This window comes from Argopecten irradians, unplaced genomic scaffold, assembly GCF_041381155.1.
Source record: "Argopecten irradians isolate NY unplaced genomic scaffold, Ai_NY scaffold_0587, whole genome shotgun sequence".
Lineage (NCBI taxonomy): Eukaryota > Metazoa > Mollusca > Bivalvia > Pectinida > Pectinidae > Argopecten > Argopecten irradians.
Window position 1 is genome coordinate 23413 of NW_027188054.1, and position 7693 is coordinate 31105.

General features: G+C 32.3%; 1 long non-coding RNA gene across 1 annotated transcript; it reads left to right on the forward strand.

Moving 5' to 3' along the window:
• Positions 1–835: 835 nt before the first annotated feature.
• Positions 836–3900, forward strand: LOC138313079 (uncharacterized). The gene is made up of 5 exons (XR_011207124.1): positions 836–1288; positions 2327–2367; positions 2818–2890; positions 3069–3292; positions 3461–3900. It is a non-coding gene; the product is annotated as an uncharacterized lncRNA (long non-coding RNA).
• The last annotated feature ends 3793 nt before the right edge of the window (positions 3901–7693 follow it).

Genomic DNA, 7693 nt, shown 5'->3' on the forward strand with positions numbered 1-7693 from the left:
CCATGGAATGTTCTAGAATGTTCTAGAAGGTTCTCGAAGCGTCTACATATGACGTCATTTCCGGAAATTCCAATATTGTGTATTGAGCCGGTTCGTGAATGTTGAAGCCGCCTTCGCTGTTCAAGTTAAGTATCCAATATAAGGTAAGTAGTTATGCATTTTATGTTTTGTAGACACTGGATCACTGTCGTTGGATATAAGTATTATTTCATGTGTAATATTTGATGTTAAGAGTTTGTTGTTGTCTGATTTGATTGTTTTTGTAAGCCTGCAGTTCAGAGTGTTAGGCCTACTACACGCGACTGACTGACAACAGAACCAAAGCGTTTCAAATCATAGCTTGAAAAACTGTCAGTTGTACTTGCTCTGAGACAGATGCTGTTTGAATATACGTTACTGCTAATATAGTGTTTGATTGTGTAATTAAATTGCTACATAAGCCATAGTTGACGCTTGTTTAGATTGTTTTTTTTATGACTGTTTACAACTGCAGCCAGTCTAAAAATAGCACCGAGCTTCACCTGTGTGTAGTCCGCGGTCCGTTGACGAGTCCAGCACTAGGCCTAATAATGCATTAGTGCTGTAATTAACGATTTGAAGACTTTTAATGAATTTCACTGACAGTGTGTCAGGACATTTCGATTTCCTGACCATGTCTTGATGACATGGTTTTTTGTAGGGTCCTAAGTATTGATATTAAAACAATTCCTATGAGTAAATGCATGGCTAAAACAGAACAGACATGGTTTCCAGGATTTTAAATATGTAAACAGAACAGGCCTGGCTTCAAGTTATTCTCACTATTTTAATTCGACAGACAAACCGATTGATTACGGATATTGTCCAATTACTTCAATTGGTTAACAATTAAGGAATGTACATGTGCATATTAATGAGTGTGATTGACAACATACCAACAGTGTGCACGTGCATACATATACGCCATGTGCAGACACCACACATCATGTCTGATACAGATAACACATAAAGTTTGTGCAATTTGTTTCGCATATCACATATATATATACATGTACATGTAAGGTCACAGTACCCAAATCGGATCACCAAAACAACATTTTCTTCTTTCTAAACCAAATTTTGCAACTGACCTTTTACATATCGTGTTTTTTCATAAAAAGGCTATGCGTGACGAAGTTCAGACAGCTCCACACTGTCATAGTCGCGTGCGCGCGTGAATTATGACGTCACAAACATTGACAGATGGACTTCCGGTTTATCAACAGAAGAGTACCCAAATCGGATCAGCGAGAGAAATAACCCAAAATAGGTACATTTAATTGATTATATAGTTAAATAATTGGTATTAACAATAAATATTACTACTAATGACAATATTGATCAGTAATTTTGTGCTTCATAGTCATTTTTTAGCGTTTTATGGAGCCTTTCAAATCCATAACACGATCGACCGCATGACGGTTTCAATTTCCGGTTGACAAATCGAACAGGTGCGCATTGTTAGATTGGCGAAAATGATAATTGGTCGATATTCATTATATTTTAGCTGCAATAATTAAATGATTTTGTGCTTTAACTTAAAATTTACCATTTATACCCTATGTCTCTCAAAGAATAACAAAATTTTCGTAGTTTTTTTATAATCCTGATGGGGTATCCAGTTTGTATAAATTTGTGACAACATCTAACATCAACAACATAAATACATACAGTGCACTTCAGTAGAATTTTTTCTTTAAAATGTTAACATGCGTCAATTGAATAACTATCATTGTTGTTGTTGTTTATATTTACATATAAAATATATTGGTAACACTTTTTTTTTAAATTATGATGTAAATCTTGCTGCCTTTTAGTGATTAATTTGTGAAATAAGTAGAAAAAAATAGTTGATTAAATCTCGCACAAGCAATAGCAAACTGGGGACTTCTGATTATTTTGTCGTTTAACTATACAGTCATTAAAACTCTCTTAAGCATCAACAATGATCAGGCACGTGTGACTGCACATTTGTAGCAGGATAAGACTGGATCGATAGTCAATGACCAAGTTGCTCAGTCGGTTATTGTTAAAAGGTCCCAGGTTTGAATCCCTGTCTGACCGCTACATTTTCTCCTCTCCTGCTATGCATGTATGGATCTCGGGGGGTATTGAAATATATACATATTGTACGTACACAACCGTGTCATAACTATTTAAAAAAAACACCCATTCCCTTCACTTTCAAGTACTTCATGTAGGTCATTTATGTTTACACAAGAGAGGCTTGATCCCTGATAAAGTACTGTACCTGGTTACTATACCATTGTCATGTAAAGTATATAATTATATTATTTCATTATTGCAGGCCCCAATCTTCTGAAGAACTGAAAGATTAAAACATGTTCGGTTTGTATTTTGTTTAATTATTATTGATAAATGGATGACTGCTTTATTCACTGTGTGCATGCATTAGAAAAATGGAACACAAGTGCTAGGGCAACCTTGAAGCAAAAATCAACTCTCATATTTTTTTTAATTTTAAATTTCAAAGTCTTCAAATTGTAGATCTATACTTATTAAGTACAATTATTATATATCTGTGGTCCTCGTTTAGAACATACTGGTAGTGATAAGGAAAAATACAAGGCAATAATAAATAATTCAGTTCAAGTTTTAATGTGATCTCAAATTTATATATTTAATAAAAGTGTGGATAATTTATTCTATCTTAAGTAACTTTATTCACAGTATCCAGTATAAACATGCTAATAATATGTATATGAGCCAAGTCTGTTTTGTTGTCTGAGAACTGTTCATGAGAAGCAATATGGATAGTAACTTTTCTTAAAATAACAGGTTGTCCAGAAGAGAAACAGACATTGGCCTTATGGATGAACCTGATGGAAGGGAGACAACTGGCTAATTTTAGGTATAGTCAAAAGCTTAAAAATATTACATGTATAAGAATTATGAAAACCTAAGTGTCGGTTGCCAAGATCAGACAGTATTTTTTTCTAATTAGTTGTTTATTATTGATCACATGTGTACAAGATATTTTGTAAATGAAAAACTTCAAGAGTTAAACCTTTTTTTTCTTCTATAACTAGGTGACTGTTCAGGTATCCATGACTGATTGCCAGCTCTGAAATGAAGTCTGTGCCTTCATTAGCTGAAACAAGGCTACACTAAAAGGCTGTAGCAAATGAGTAGTGAGGAAGAAAACAAAAATATTCCACACTGTTCACTCTGGCCTTCTCAACCAAAGTATTAACATCAGGAGTCTTCCTTTTGATGGACGCTTCAAAAGATACCTGGAGGATTTTATGTAGAGGTATGTCTATAAGCTATAACATTAAACATTACTTTATTAGTAAAGCTGTGGATTTTCATTTGAAATTTTAAGATTTTTTTTCCAAATCTTAAGGCTTTAAACATTTGCTCAGAAATTATCAATATTTTACAGCTACATATGTCTCAGTTATTTTTTTTTTTATTTCAGGTTTTGTAGACTTATCATCAAGGTAGCCTGCACTTGGAAATGACTTTTCATAAGTTACAAACGTCAGAAGGACTTTTTCATGGGCAATTTATCAAGAGGACTTTTTCATGGACAAACATACTGCTGCTGTTGTGTGGGAGTTTGTCACGGAGATCCAATGACCTTGTATACAACCCTTGTCTATCAAGGTGGCATACTTTGTACAGGAATGTTCCTTGACCAAACATGTTTCATTCATATTATAGATGCACTTACCCTATGTCTGAAATGGAAGTGTACAATATCTTTAATTGATGCTTGGATTTTTAAAATAGCAGCCACTTCAATAATTGTAACTAATATCAAATGAATATTTCACTCATGCTGATTCACTTGGAAATGCAGGGTCTCACAGTAAAATTGATATGTCACTCTAGATTAAATAAAGTGTTGATAAATAATTCTTGTTGTATTTTGCTTTCCCAAGTATCATTGATGAATTAATAAAATATACACTTAAAAAAAACTACTTATTATCAGATTGTCAAATGATATACATTGTGTAATAAAAATGAAACAGAATAGAGGAGGAAATATCAGAAACTTGGATGGCAGTGCAGTGATCTGAAAATATAAAAATTTAGAATAATACAAATTCAAAACCAATCTAATTAATTTGATAGATGTAACACGATTTATGTACTCTGGTATTCCTCGCTGAAATTTGTTTGTTCTGCTTCAAGAATGATCTCTACCAATGTCAGAAGGCCAGGTACTTGATATTGCCATGCTGGCACCATATATTTCTGTTTAAAGGTTTTTACTATTTTCCCTGTAAATAGAAAAAAACTTCACTGACAGTGCTCTGTATATGAAACAAACTACCTCTTCTTATCTGTAGACACTACTATTCAGAAAGATATTTTTTAAACCAGTTTACATATCATTACCTAATATTGCATTTGTATAATCTCCTTATATTTGTTTTGTTTAAAACAGTATTTAAATAATATAAATATTTTATGGTAATTTATTAACATCTTGTGTACTAAAATACATTTTTTCATAATCAATAATACAAATAATATGAATTTGAACATTTTGTAATATTCATTTCTGTATTTCACTATTTGTATTTACATATTTTAAACATTTTATTTAATAACACATTCTCATATCTGTAGTTGTGTTTTGTATATTCTTTGTTGCTGGAGAAAACAAATAATGTTACATTATAATTGATAATTGCAACATCTTATAGTAAGATAATAATTATTATAAATATTATATAATCACAGATATGCAAAACTCAAAAAAAATCGAAACAATGACAGAAGGGAAATAACTCTTATACAACATTGAAAAAACCGGAAAATCATAGTACAAGTACCTGTTCGTTTAGAATGACTTTTTGACATGCGCAAAGATCATTGAGTAATAGTTCCAAGATGGCGGCAGAATATGAATCGTTTCTAGTGGCATTCTAAATAAAGGTATGGACTACCCTGTTCATCGAATACCTCCCAAAATGTTTCTCTATTCTTGTTTTGGGTACATACTTTTATGTTTTGATGATATGTTGTGCAGTGTAATGGGGTTAAAACATGAGAAAATAGACCGTCGCACGGTGACATTATAGGAGATTGACTAAAATAACACCAACTTGCCGATTTCAAAGTCTTCATTAAAGCATAATAAAATCGATCACTGCTTCAAAATTTGGTTTAAATATCGCGGAAATGCATTTTTATGACTATATGTACGTTTATTTTAAACGTAAAATGTGCATGCGATAAAAAGAGCAATTTCTCGAATCCGTGATCCGATTTGGGTACTGATCCGATTTGGGTACTGTGACCTTACATGTGTAGTGGACCATTGTATTGATAATATTACACCATCAATACTTAGTGTTAAGGAAATTCTTGTTAAATTATTTATTACAGTTTTATTTTACACAATATATACTAGTTTTATTGCTTAATTAATTTATATTCATTATGTCCTTATGTGTCAGGAACCATTTAGCATTGCTTTGCCCTCAAGAAAATCTAAATAACTCTTTCAAGGGAGGCAATTCAAGATTTATCCCTCCACATACATAGACCATAATTGTATATGGTTTGTGAATGGTTAAGAAGTTCAGACATGATACCACTAGCCCTCCACCTCTGAAACCAATTGCGAGTTGAATCCCATGTGGGGCAGTAAGTTGTTAGGTACTGCTGGTCCATGGTTTTTCTCCGGGTACTCTGGCTTTCCTTGAGCATCTAAACCTAGCACGTCCAAATGTGTGAAATGGAAGATGAGCAGTAACTGAGCGAATAAAAGTTGTAAACATTGAATAAAACCCCAACAAAGATAAGAGACTTAAGTTCTACATGTAACGTTAGTACGTTACATGTAGAGATATATACCAGTATGTATATATGTTCAATGTATACACAAGATGTTTTGTTTATACATAGCATATACATGCAGTTACAGAAGTTGAACGAAAGTTTTAAAACTAAAAGTGAAGTACATGTATATAAAGATTATATACTGGACCCTATATAATCATGTATGTGTATAAAAAAAAAACACAAAAAACCCACTGATTCCATTATCTATTAACACAGCTACTGAACAAATTTGATTTTCTTTACATTTCTTCAATAAATATTTTTTTAATTTTTTTTTATTTAGAAACATGTACACTTGGTATTTTGAAGAAAAAAAATCTTGAATATTTAACATATAGATATTATTCTAGAAACCAGAATAGTCTAAGCCCTTTCGTAAAATTATTGTATAAAACACACATGGCAAAAACCATGGCATAATGCTGAATGTTGAAACATATAATACAATGTTTTTCTTACATTAATATTTGAAGCTACATGTAGATCACTGCTATACAAACATACAATGTACATTGTATTTGCACATAAATTTTGATTAAGAATGTCTCATTTAGCTATATTCTGGAAACAAATATCATTTTTGGCAAGCTTAAGCTTAAGTGCTGGCTGGTGCTCAAAATCTCCTGCAATTATGGAGTTATCTCCCCTACTGACAAAGTTTATAGAAAACACAAACAGATGTATACATGTACATGTATATCCATTGATTCACTGATTGGAAATTTTTAATAGAATTTTTTTATGAAATGTGGGTAGTGGAGACATTTAAATAATTATTTATGAAAATGCATATTTCCAAAGTAAGTATTCAAAACTTGTGATGTTTTGATATTTCCACTTCTTTGATGCCATTTTTAATTTTTTATAAATCAGAAAAAGTACAAATATATATTGCAGAATAACAATGTAAGTATAAGGATTTGTGCTGATATTGGTGATGTCATTGAGTATTTATGACATCATAGATACTGTCCATATTATTATATATATACATGTATACTGATGATGTTGTCTGATAACTACATGTATGTGATATGCTAGGATGAAGGGCTACTAAGTTTGACGGGTCACTATGTTCAAATGAATGACCATGACCTTAATTCAGGGCCACATGATTCAAATAGATTACCTAGAGGCCTAGACACCTGATATTACATGGGTCATAAAAAATACTCGAAAATCAGCCCCATTCCCCATGGCAAAACCTCTAAATTTTTCCCAATTCAAGTCTTAAATTTCCAAAAATCAAAATTTCTTGAAAACTTTCCAAAAATATTGCATGAACTTAAAACTTTGGTTAAGACTTTAAATATTTGTGAACTGGCTTCAGAAAAGTACATAAACTACATAGGAAATAAAAAATCTTATTCGTTATGCTTTATTTCATATTTCATAATTTTTCCCAAATCCTTGTTTGTCGCGCATTTTCCTAAATTCAAAGCCTCAGGCCTATATTCCCAATGCAGTGAGAAAAAGCCCTGTATTTACTTTAACACGGAAATTCCTAACACGCCGCCCCCCCCCCCCCCCCCCCCCCCCCCCCCCCCCCACTGGTCCTCATCATGGATTTAAGTAAAAATATTATTAATATGTAAGAAGTAGAATAGCAGTTTTTCTGTATATTAAACACTATATTTATAGTGATTTGAGTAGTTGTGGACATTTCTACACTGATGTGGTTGGGTTCAGTTTCGGCCAACCAAATATAATTCTGGAGAGCAAACTGTTCTTTGTATTTCAAACACGGATCAATACACGGTACATATATCTGTAAGCAGGTCATAGTGATACCAGTTACAACTTAATTTTCATACGAACCGGTTTATTCCATATAAATAAACACAACTTT